Source organism: Sarcophilus harrisii, chromosome 3 (genome assembly GCF_902635505.1).
Source record: "Sarcophilus harrisii chromosome 3, mSarHar1.11, whole genome shotgun sequence".
NCBI lineage: Eukaryota > Metazoa > Chordata > Mammalia > Dasyuromorphia > Dasyuridae > Sarcophilus > Sarcophilus harrisii.
This window is the reverse complement of record NC_045428.1, coordinates 53,930,622-53,943,559: the sequence shown is the minus strand read 5'-3', so window position 1 is coordinate 53,943,559 and position 12,938 is coordinate 53,930,622. Positions and strand designations below refer to the sequence as shown.

At 34.8% G+C, this 12,938-nt stretch overlaps 1 protein-coding gene across 13 annotated transcripts in view; it reads left to right on the top strand.

The window, feature by feature from the left end:
- AGFG1 (ArfGAP with FG repeats 1) overlaps positions 1-12,938 on the top strand; it is a 91,079-nt gene that overhangs the window by 10,181 nt on the left and 67,960 nt on the right. The gene's annotated exons all lie outside the window — the stretch shown is intronic.

Genomic DNA, 12,938 nt, shown 5'->3' with positions numbered 1-12,938 from the left:
TTCCATTACATTTATGTATTACAGTTCTTTAGCCCATTCCCCAGTTTGCCCATCTTTTCTATGCCAATATTCTACCATTGTGTGTGTGTGTGTGTCTGGCTGTAAGGTAATTAAAAATACTTATCACATCAGAGTTTATTAAAAATATCCTTTGCAAAGGAATGGAGAGGTGAGAAAACAGGCTACAGCATATTTTAACAAAAATAAAGAGCTTAAAGAAGAAAAAAAGAATAGAATGGCCTCCAGGAGTGTTTGCTGGAAAAAGATGGTGTTCTCACTTGGCCAGAGCCTAAGACAACTAGAAAGTGAGGAAAGACTCTTTGCACATTGGTTGGACCCTTTGGTACATTTTGGTAGAAAATGATTTGGGTTTAGGACTGATAGTGGGGGAATTATCTGTGAACACATGGGCAATTCTCTTGACCTCCTAATGCTCCAGTTAGATGAGATTAAAAAGTAACATATACCCATTTACTCGTGCCCCCCTCCCCCGCCATGTAAATGGTTACAAATTGAATAAAAAATGAATCAAGAAAAAAAAATTATTTGTTGTGTCAAGCACTGGGGATACAAATTTTAAGACAAAAAAAAAATTTATTTTTCAGGGAGACCAAGGCCTGGGTGGGAAGACATATTTGAAAGCAGGTTATCTACATACAAAATAATATAGGATAATACAGAATGAATAGGAAATAATCAATTGAAGGAATGCCTGGTCATTAGGAAGAAGAGGAAAGGTTTCTTTTTCTAAAAAAAAAAAATTTTAATACATTGCTTTATGAATCACGTTGGGGGAGAAAAATCAGAACAAAAAGGAGAAACCATGGGAGAGGGGGAAAAAAAAAGGAAGTGAACATAGCCTGTATTGATATACATTCAATCTTAGTTCTTTTTCTGGATGCAGATAGCATTTTCCATCCAAAGTATATTGGGATTGCCTTGGATTACTGAACCACCAAGAAGAATGAAGCCTTTCATCACACATTCTTGCTATTACTGTGTACAAAGTATTCCTGGTTCTGCTTGTTTTGTTCAGCATCAGTTCGTGTAAATCTTTACAGGCCTTTCTAAAATCAACTTGTTCTTTTTACAGAACACTAATATTCCATTACCTGCATAAACCACATCTTGTTCAGCCATTCCCCAGTTGATGTGCACCTACTTTGGGTATCCAATTCTTTGCTACCACAAAAAGAGCTGCTACAAACATTTTTGCACATGTGGGCCCTTTTCCCTCCTTTATGATTTTCTTGGGAAGGGTGTGCAGAATTTAATAGCACTTTGAATAAAATGATAACAGGATTGAACTTTTCCTTAAGGAAGATCACTTTGGCAGCTCAGTGGATGATAGAATGTAGTGCAGAGAACCTTAAAAAGCAGGCAGACCCCCCAGCAGGCTATTGTAATATATTGTAATACAATATATTATAATAATAAAGGCATGATGTGATAAGGGCTTGTACTACACTGGTGGCAATGTCAGAGGGAAAAAGGTGTTCAGAAGATGTTAGGAAGGGAAACTGATAGGGCTTGACAACAAATCAAATGTTGAAGGGGACAGAAAGTGAAGACATAACTCAGTTGCTACTGTGGGAACTGGGAGAATGGGTATTAGGGATGCAAAGTCAAGCCGTCTTTACCCACAAGGAGGTCATGTTATTAGGTGTGATCCTGAAAAATTTTAGGGGGAAAATGATGCAGGAACTAGGAATTTAGAGGTAGAAGTGAGCTGAGAGGAATGGAGAACAGCCATATGATGGAAACATGATCTTGTCTGTGAGGAGCAGCAAGTAAACCAGTATGGCTATATGCATAGAAAAATAGGAACAATTTCTATTTTTTAATTCTTGGAGGTAAGATCATGAGAGGGGCTTTGACGGCTTTATGGAGTATGAATTGGAATGGGGAGACTTGAGGCATCCAGACCATTTAAAATGGCTGTTGACGATAGTCATAGAAACAGGGCGATTCTGATTAGTGCCTGAGTTACACTGCTGGATATGAATGGAAGAGGAGACCTATTCCAAAAGGTGTAGAGAGAGATAGAAGTTGAGATGAATGAGACTGAAGAACTGATGATTACACTAATGTTAGAGAAGCTTGGGTGACTGGGAGCCTTGAGTAGTAATAGGGAAATTTGGAAGAGGAGTGTGTTTCAGGGAAAAGAATTTGAAATGTCCATGGAATGTACAGTGTGAACTATCCAGGAGGCATTTGATGAAGAAATTGCTAGGATAGATTAGGGCTGATAAATAGATTTTGGTCATTCACAAGGATGGTAATTTGAACTTATGGGATCCAATGAGATGAGATTACCAAGAAAGGGAAGAGAGAGAAAAGGGTAGAAGTCTTTGGACAGAACACTTTTGGCTTAGAACACTACCACTGTTAGTTGGCAAGACAGTAAACCAGCAGGTGATACTAAGGAGCAGTCATGTCCATAGAAAGAGAACTAGGAGGGAGCAGTGCCAGGAAAATCCAGAAGAGAGAGAGAATATCTAGGAAAAGAAAGTGGTCAGCATCAAAGGCAGAGATTAAAAGGTAGGAGGATGGAAATTTGCTTTGTAATTTTGGAGAGATTTACTAGGTTTTAAAGAAAAAATCATTTAACAATTAGTTAAATATTTTTAAAACATTGTTTTCAAGTTTTGAACAATTTTTTTTTCTCTCACCTCCCTTCAAAGAAAAACAACTCATAACAAGTATACATAAAAACAAATTTTTGAAAAGTTGTATGTGAAGCGCACGATTAGAGACTTATAGAGGACATAAAAATGACTAAAAATTTCCTGAAATAGTGAAGAGCTTTTCTCACCATGAGTCTGAGGTCAGCAGTATATAGGAGTGTTGTGCAAAATTCATGGGTGAGGAAATCAAAGGGTTGAAGAGACTTAAGTCTTAGAAGGAGGCTTGAGATCCAGCTTGCCTCATAGTTAGTGAGCATGTAAAGAAGTGAGCAGTGATTGAAGAGGTAAATATGCTTCTTTTTGAAAACAATCACTTACTAGATTGAAGCTATCTTGTAATCAGGAAAACCTTGGCTCCTATCTGTTGTATACCGATTTAGTGATAATGGGCAAGTCACTGCAACTTTCAACCTCCCAGGAAACTTTCTAAACTATATATACAGATTGTGGTTTAGTAGAAGTTATTCTTCTCCTCCCTTCTCCAAATCATAGGTCCAAACCAAAAGTAGATTGTTATTTCAAGGTGAATGCAAAAGACAAAATGTGAACAATAATTTGCTATTAGATTGTGAACAGGTAGAATTGCCATACCTAGTTACTTTACCCATCTTTAATGTTCAGTGTCACTTCTAAAAGAGGTGTCTAGTGCCCCCCAAAGTTTAAAAATAAGAATAGCTTCGCACAGTTTAACTTTTTAAACAGTAACTTAGATAAAAACATAATTAGTATGTCTATCAGAATTTTAATGAACCCAAAGCTGGGAAAAATAGAGACAGGCATCAGAAATGGTTTGACATTGGGATATCTAATAATAAGAAACAAGACATTTAAATTGGGATAAGTGTAAAGTCTTTGGATAAAAAAAAAAGCTGTGGGTTTTAGTACAGTGCAAACTCAATAGTGTTTTATGATACCAAGATAGCCTGTGATGCTTTGGACTGTTGTATATACTTTACCTTTCCAGGATGCTATTTTTTGGATATCCTATTTTAGGAGGGACAGTGATAAGCTGAAGGGCATCCAGTGAGGTCAAACAAGGTAATGAAATTCCTAAATATCATACCTTCTAGGAGTGATTGAAGGAACCAAGCATTTTTCTCTTGGAGAAAAGAAACATTATGGAGACATGAGAAGCAGTCTTTTGTTTTCGAGGGGTTGGCCTATGAAAGACAGATTTGCCTTGTTTTGGTTGTCCCCAGAACTTGGAGCTTTAGGTAGAATTTGCATAAGAGCAGATTTAGGCTTTCCATAAGGAAAACTTAATAATTAGAATTCTCCCAGAGTATTTAATTAAGGAATATCTCCAACATGTTTCTGGGAGACTGCTTGTGAAGGATTTTTGAGAAGACGTGGGCAATAGTTGAACAGAATGAAAATATTTAGATGTGTTCAGTTCAATTTAAATTCAACACATATTGTTTATCTTGATCTTTGGTTGGGAGTTATCCTCCTTGGTGAGATTACAAATATCTTGAATTGATAATATCTTAATGCTGCTCATTTCTCCCCACCAAAAAAAAAAAAAAAAAAGCCTGCCCTCTCCATGTGATTGAATGGCTCTTCTAGAACCTCCTTTAAGGTGTCCAGGATATGTGTGTCTCGTTTATCTACCATTGCTCAGGACTTCCTCTAGGGTGCTACTCCTGGATAACCTTGTTCTCTTCGTTACCACCCCTTCCCCCCCCCCCCCCCCCCCCCCCAGTTTTCTTGTATATATTGCTTTTCTACATTCAATTATAAATTCTTTTAGGTCAGGAGCTGTTTTTCTCCTTATATTTTTGTATTCCCAGTTTCTTTGCACAGTGTTTGGCACATACTGAATGCTTGGTGACTGAATATTAAGCCTACTATATAATTACTGTTATTAATGCATTATTTCAGGCCATTGAATAAGATATTTTAGAATAAAGATTCTTAGTCTTTTGGCAGTTGGTTACACCTTGTAAATGTGTTCCTTCTCAGAACAATGTTTTTTAAATGAAAGGAATGCTAAATTTCAGTTAGAAATTGAAAATAAAATGTAATTTTTTTCCATCTAAATTCATACACAGATGATAGGTAAAGAATGCCAAGTGAAGGTCCCTGTCTTAGAAGGAATTTCAGGTTCCTTTCAGCATCCATTGTTGGGAAGAGTAAACCATTATTTGAGGTTTTTTTGAAACAAAATAAAGCTTTTATATTAGAAGTTTTATATTAGATAAAGTGAATTTATGGGTAAACACCAGAAAACCTTAAAGCTCCATATATATATATATATATCAATATGCTTTTAATTTGAAAATGAGATTGTTTATTACATAATTGCAGAAAAGGCAGCTCAGGGGATGGTAGTTAAGAGAGCTCTCCTTGGAGCCAGTGTCAGGTTCAAGACCTGCCTTCAGGATACATACTGTTAAAAGAAAATTATGAGAATGCTTATAGTTTTCTTAGAATGTTTATGTAAACACAGTAAATTATATTAACCTTTCTAGGTTTAATATCTTTTGCTATTTGTAAGAATTGGAATTATGTCTATTTTGAAAAGTGACTATGCTTTTTAGTTCAGATTTTTTTTTATCTGCCACTTTTAAGTCTCAATTTTAATTTCCTAAATACATGAGTATCTTAGTATTTTTCCTTACACTTTAAAAGACTATTATTTTGAAATTTCATTTAAAGGAATAGCACATCTATTCTAGATTTCAGGTGTGTAATTTTTATATGTGCAATATTTATTATACTTAATATTGGTGTTGAATTCTCCATTAAAGTCCTCTTCTGATGTTCATTTTAGTATGGAGATAAAACAGGTTTCTTGAAGGTTATTCCAGAATAGTGCAAGTACTCTGGCAGGTTATACTTCTGAGTACGGATTAAAGCCTCTGAGTCCAATCTGAAATTATAGAACATGTCTTTTATCATAAGATCCACTGAGCATTTTTTTTTTTTTTTTTTTTTTTTTTTTTGCTGAGGCAATTGGGGTTAAGTGACTTGCCCACGGTCACACAGCTAGGCTGTGTTTAAGTGTTTGAGGCCAGATTTGAACTCAAGTCCTCCTGACTTCAGGGCTAGTGCTCTATCCATTGCACTACCTAGCTGCCCCTCTGAGCATCATTTTTTGAAAGACTGTCAGTTTGACTAGTGGGTGATGTATATTTAATTCTGAAGTTCATATACTAAGTCATAAGGGGCGGGGGGGGGGAGTATAGCAATCTGTGTTGAGCAGGGATTCCTCACACTGACAAAGTATATATAGACATCTCTATCTATAAATCTATATGTAGTATCTAGATAATGTTTAAGCTGTAATATTTTGACTTCATTGTTTGTCCAGGTAGACATTATATCAGTCTTAAGAAAATAACCACATACTTTAACTGCTGTTTAGTAAAGTTGTTTTTTGTTTTGGTTTTGACCAGTCTATTCCTTCATAGGACATAAATAATAAATAAAACAAAACTGGAATAGGCCTTTTGTTCTACTTAGCACAGATTGTTATTTTGTTGGGTGGAAAAGGCTACTTACAAGGTTGCTTTAGAAATACTTTAAAGTGAAGGGCAGCTAGATGACATAGTGGATAGAGCCCCAGCCCTGTACTCAGGAAGACCTGAGTTCAAATTTGGACTCAGTCCTAGCTGTGACCCTGGGCTAAGCCACTTAACCTCCAATTGCCTTAGCATAAAATAAAAAAAAAAAAAAAACTATAAATAAAAAGCAGACTACTACCATATAGAATGAATCACATTTGTTCTGTAGTTGTACCTGAATAGTAGTTACTTGAACTAAAACTCTTAGGGATTTTCATGTGTCTTGTGGCTCAATATTAATTTTTTTCATTCTATTAGTAGAAAACTGAAATTTTTAAAAAATAAATTAATCGGCAGATAGTTTTAAAAATGTTTGCAAAAACATAAGTACTGATATAACTGAGTAAAAGTAATTGCCTACTTTTTTGTTCAGTATTTGTACATTACATTGGGATCTAAAATTTAGGGTCTTGCTTAAATATTTGTAACTAAAAAAAAAAAAGTAGTTTTCTTGCCCATCAGTTTTCACCTGATTGTTGTGATTAATGTCATCCCAGTAAAAATGCTTTATATATAAGCCCTTAACTTCACATGATGGCAAAACTGGACCTAGCAAAAAAAAAGGGGGGGAGGGGGAAATGCTATGTACTTCCAGGAATACATATTCTTGATTGTTTATTGTAATTACCAAGGAGGAGTTTCTGATCTACTAATAAATATTAGTTAAGAAGATAGTAGCTAAGTGATTTCTTTGGGTTGTTATAGTAATAATGTGGACATAGATGCTAACACAAATGGAAAGATTGTTTGAAGGAATTGGAAATATTTACTTTGGAGAAGACAATAAGGGTGTTCATGAGACATACATATACATATACCCCCTTCCTCCACCCCCCACACCCTGTGATGACTGCCTTCACACATTTAAAGGATTGTATTTAGAAGAAGAATTAGATGTCCTCTTGGTCCAAGAGGACAGGATTAGAAATGATGGGTAGAAGTTGCAAAATAAAAATTTTAGGTAACAGATTTAAGATTGATTTAAGAAAAAACTTAACAATGAAATGAGCTGTTGGGAAGATAGCAAGTTCCCCTTTACTAGGCATATTCCCTGAATAAAATAATGTCTCCCAAGATACTTTGGTGAATAATATTAATACTTTGTGTTTATTATTTTTTTAAAAAAATTAATAGTATTTTATTTTTTCAAAAAACATGCAAAGATAATTTTCAGCATTTCCCTTTGCAAAACCTTGTCTTCCAAATTATTTTCTCTTTTCCCCCCATTCCTTCCCAAGACAATAAGCAATCAGATATAGGTTAAACATGTGCAATTCTTCTAAACATATTTCTATATTCAATATGCTGTACAAGAAAAAAACAGATCAAAAGAGAAAAAAAACATGAGAAACCAAAAAAGGGGAAAATACCATGTTTTGATCATATTCAGCCTTCATAATTCTCTCTCTGGAAGTAAATGGCTATTTCTATCCTAAGTCTATTGGAATTGCTCACCTGCCTCATTGTTGAAAAGAGCCAAGTCCGTCATAGTTGATCATCATGTAATCTTGTACAGTGTTCTCTTAGTTCTGCTCACTTCATTAAGTGTCAATTCATATAAAACTATAACTCCAGGCTTTTCTGAAATCAACCTGCTCATCATTTTTTATTAATCCATTGCATTCATACACCAAAACTTATTCAGCTCTTCCCCAGCTAATGGATATATCCACTCAATTTCCATTTGCTTACCACAACAAAAAGGGCTATCAGAAACATCCCCCCTCCCGCCCCCCCATTTAAATCCTTTTAACTCTTTTTTGTTCTTTTCGGGATACAGACCTGATAGAGATATTACTGGATCAAAGGGTGTGCACAGTTTGATAGCCCTTTGGGCATAGTTCCAAATTGCTCTTCCAAATGGTTGGATCAGTTCACAACTCTGCCTACAATGCATTTCAGTTTTCTCACATCCCCTCCAACATTTATCATACTTTTCCTGTATGCCATTCTGAGAAGTGAGAAGTAGATATCTTGTGTTAATACAATGCTTTTAAACTTTGTCAGAGGTAAAGGTAAATGGACTATATGTCATTTTTTGTTCATAAAGACTCTGATTATCTTGTTCCTAATGAAGGGTTCTTTTACTCTGTTGTCTATTATGTAGTTTCCTGTGTATACCTTTTTTGATTTCTGTGTATGATTTGTATAAATGGATTTCATTACTTAAAAAAAAAAGACTATGAGGATAGGTAGGACAGGTGCTGAAAATCAGAATCAGAATTGTGATTTAAGGGAATATTCTCCAATACTCAAAGGATATATGATCTCATGGTTTTATAAGCTCTCTCCAGTGATTCAGGGGTCCATTTAAAGTATCAGGGAATTTTCTTAATTTTTGCTGACATCTTGAGAGGGTACCAGTGGAAAATCATGTTTGTGTATCATCCTTTCCCCTGAAACGTCCATCTCTTCCTGTCATACATTTTCATGATGACACCTCTCCTTTGAAAATCCTTATTGCTTATGTGTTAAAACCTGCTTATACCTACCATAAGCCTTTCCATCACTCTTTCTGTGATAATTCACTTTTAATTCTTTGGAGACCATTATATCCTATGGGTCACTTGTTCTACAGCAACATCTTGAGAATGTTGGCATTAAAAATTGTACTTCATTGAAGTTTTCCCACTGATGATCCAACCACTTTCCTTTTTCCTGTTTAATTCCAACTTTTATCTCTATATTATCTATCCATGTGTTTCTGTGTGTGTGTGTGTGTGTATTCATTGATGGATAAGTAGTAGATGTTTTTCATCCAGTTGCTATTTTTTATGAAGATAAGTCAAACTCTTTTGACTATCATTTTTGAGATACTGAAGTACTCTTGATAAAACCAGCACAGTTCCATTCATAGGCAGGAACATTTGGGTGATCAAACCAATTATACAAAATTATTCTTCGTGTAGACTAGTTGATCTTCATCACAGTGAAGAACAAACACCTTTGGTTAGAATCCATCTCCTTGTTTTATGACTTGTCTGATGCACTAATTCAAGAGTTATTGAATAGTTTATTTTTGTTATTGTCTTTCAGGGAATTTTGAATAATTTTGATGTATGGATGGAAGGGGAACTCTTTTCTCAGGAAAGTTGGAGGGAGTTGTGAGAAAATAATGTTTTGCATGCTGTGTTCCTTACTCCCTTTGTGATTGAGAGCTATTACCTCATCTATGAAATAAGGGGATTGATTGAATAGTTTCTTGAGGTAGTTTAAATAAAATAATCTGAAAAACCCCAAGATTCTTGATTGAAATGAGAACCTGGTATTAGTTTTAGTTGGAAAATTAAATACAAAAAATTGTCTCCTATGTTTATAATTGAATTCAAAAAATTTTGGTCCTAGTATAAAGAGATTTCCTTCTGTTTGCAAAGAAAAAAATCCTTTTGCAGGTTTTATTTAGGCCCAAATTTTAGCCAGCAATACTGCAGACTCATCTACCTATGTTCCAAAGGCTGGTCATAAGATGATTTTATTTTTTTCAATTAAGAGTGGAAGGAAATGCTTTATTAAAGTGTGGAGATTTGATGTGCATTGGTGGAAGGAGGAGTACTTTATGTTGATGAAATTATAGATACTCGAAATATTGAAGTAAAGAATTATTTATGAACCTTTCCCTCCTACATTTTAAGAATAGTTTGTGAGGGCAATTTCTGACTTAAAAAACCTACTCACACGTGGTTTATAAGAATTGGCTACCCTTATTCCCAACCCTGTTCTAGAAAGAGGAGAAAGAATGACTATTTGCTATGGGAACCATTGTGGGGGAAAAAAATCATTTTAAGAGAATGAATTCTAATCTGAAGAAATAAAGAAGCAGCATGAATTTGTAGGTCCTGATCTTGGGGGAAATCAGGTAAGGCCAGTTTTTGTTTATTCAGTGGCACCCTTGGTCTTTTTTTTTTTTTTTTTTCCTCCCTTGTATTTCTGAATTTTTTCCATTCTTATTTCCCTGTGAGAAGTTTTATCAAGAAGTTGTTTATTTGGAACAATGGGAAATCTTTTTAGGAAAGGCTTGTTGAGAAATTGGTGTAAATTAGTTCAATTGGATTATTTCCCTCTTATGTTTACTTACTGCAAGGGATAAGAATTTTGAATGGGGGAGAAGTGGCAGATTATTTTGAAATATAGAATACTTTGGGTTATTGGGGAGGCCTAGGTTGAGTAATAATGTTGAGAACAGTTTTTCAATAGAAAGCTCAGAAGGAGGGGAGTTAGATAGAAGATAGATAAATATGCCCATTCTGAACTTGGGAAAGTAAAAGATATTTCTCTTGTTATTCTTTTACTTTCTGTTCTCCTATTCTCAAGATTCAAGTTAATATCATTATTATTACTGTAGATTTATTATGGTTGTCCTGTATGAATACTTTTTCTTTGGAAAATATTGTATTCCCATAATATTCTCATTACCAGAATAAGCTCTATATGCAGTGGTTTGCTAGATTTTTAACAATCAGCTCTGCAAAAATATGTAGGAAACAATTTTAAGTTTAAATTGCATGTTGAGCATTTTCCCCAACAATTTAAATCTAAACAATAAACAACAATGAATCAAGCTTTGATTTATAGCATTAATTGATTTCTCATGTGTAAATATAATCACTTGAAAAATTTAACAGCTCATTTCAAGCATGTTCTTAGGACACCCTTGCTTGTATGATATTTTTATAATTTTTACTTTTGTAAGATTTTTTGAAAACTTATGGATTTTGGGGCACCTGAAAAATGTGAACAACCAACGATAAATCTTCTCTTTCTGAATTATATAAGAAATGGGTGTGGAGCAAAAGTTTAATTCTGTTATTAGTGTCACATCCTAATAATTGCTGTCTATTGATCTTTCCTCCTATTTTGTACTAATACTAGTATGTAAGGAAAAGAGGGTAGAAATATGGGAGGATTAAAGTTCTGACCACTTTCATGGTGGTAGGTGCTTTTTTTCCTTTGGGGTGGTCTAATTTTTTATTTCTTAAGCTAATGTTAAGAGGCTAAAGCTGCTAGGCTCTTTGGGAGAAGGAAGGCTTGCTTTGGTCTTCATATTTATGCAAACTAAATTTCATCAAATTGATCTACTTCCAACTGTGATTTTAAAATAATCGAAGGTTGTTACCTTAGCTGAATTTTAAATCTTTTTTTCCCCCTGAGGCAATTGGAGCTAAGTGACTTGCCCAGGGTCACACAGCTAGGAAATGTTAAGTGCCTGAGGCCAGATTGAACTTGGGTCCTCCTGACTTCAGGGCTGGTATTCTATCCACTGTGCCACCTAGCTGTCCTGATCTTTCTAAAATCTTAATCATTAAGCTTTTAAATCATTCTAACATTCACAAGAAGTGCCTGAGTCACTACTAAAATATTATTTAGAACATATTTTTCTTTTTTAAAAATTCTTTTAGTTAGTATAATTAAACTTGTCTGTAGTATAGTCCTGTTTAATAGATTTAGGTGTTTGATAATGGGCATGTTCTACTTTATAAAAAATTTTTTTTGAGCTAGAAAATATCCTTAGAGATTATTTTAATTCATGACTCATATTTTACATATAACAGTCTTTTAGAGTTGGAAATGCCTCTGAAACCTTATTACTAAATGGGTCAGTTTTTTGAGTTGGGAGATGAGATAGTTGCATTACCAAACTCAAATTGGTAGCTTTCTAATTTAAGATTGTTCCGAAAATTTTGGATTATGTAAATTAACTCTGTGACTACATAAAGTGACTTTAACTTAATTGGACCTTGTTTTTATCCTTTACCAATGCATACAGCTATTGGGGGAGGAGAAAGGGAAGAGGGCACTAATGACAGACTAAATGTGCTTTGGAAACCGAATTGTAATGGGGTTGTCTCTAAACCTGACCCTCTCTTTAGAGTAGAGAGGTTAAATTAGATTAAATGAGAAGGGACAGAGGTAAACAATTTATTTATTAATTAAAAGAATCTGTCTCCCTTCAGGCATTTGGGGGGAAGGAATCTTTTGTAAGCAGGGCTCCAGACTATCCTCTCTCTCAGTCTGGCCTATTCTTTTCGAATGATTACTGTTTTCTCTGATCCCTTCTTGGGAATCCTTCTGGACTCTTTCCGAGGACCTCATCTTCTTTTCCCATATATCTTTTACCCCACAGGTTGCTAGCCAGCCACATTAAGAGAGTACTTGGTCAAGGAGCTGGGAACATGGTACCAGCAGACTTTGAATCAGAGGGACAGGCAGAATTGTGGGTCTGTCATGTATTGCATGGCAAAGTCACTTCATCTTAATTTTTTTGTACTAGGTAGTCTGTATGGCCTTTCTTCTCCATAAAAGCCTTTCTTTTCCCGTTAAAAAAAAAAGTGAAAAGGATAGGTTTAGAGATTGGTCAGGGAATAAGTGATGCTTTGGATTGGGTTGGGAGTTTGAGTACCTTTCTAAATAATTTAGTTAATTGGCTTCCCAGTTGTGAATCTCTGGGGATTATATGCTCTCAGGAGAGATTTGGCCATTTTCTTTTGTGCAGACCTGCTTTGTGTCACTTTCACTATTTTGGAAAAATTAGTGTATCACCACCACCTTCATTAGCATGGATGAATTGAGCTGATTATTAATATATGCCCACCTGATTGTGAAAAATCAATTCCAGAACCTGAAATTGATAGATGTAATTTTGGAGTTATTTTAGAGGAGAATTTTGTATAGATTATTTCAGTATTCT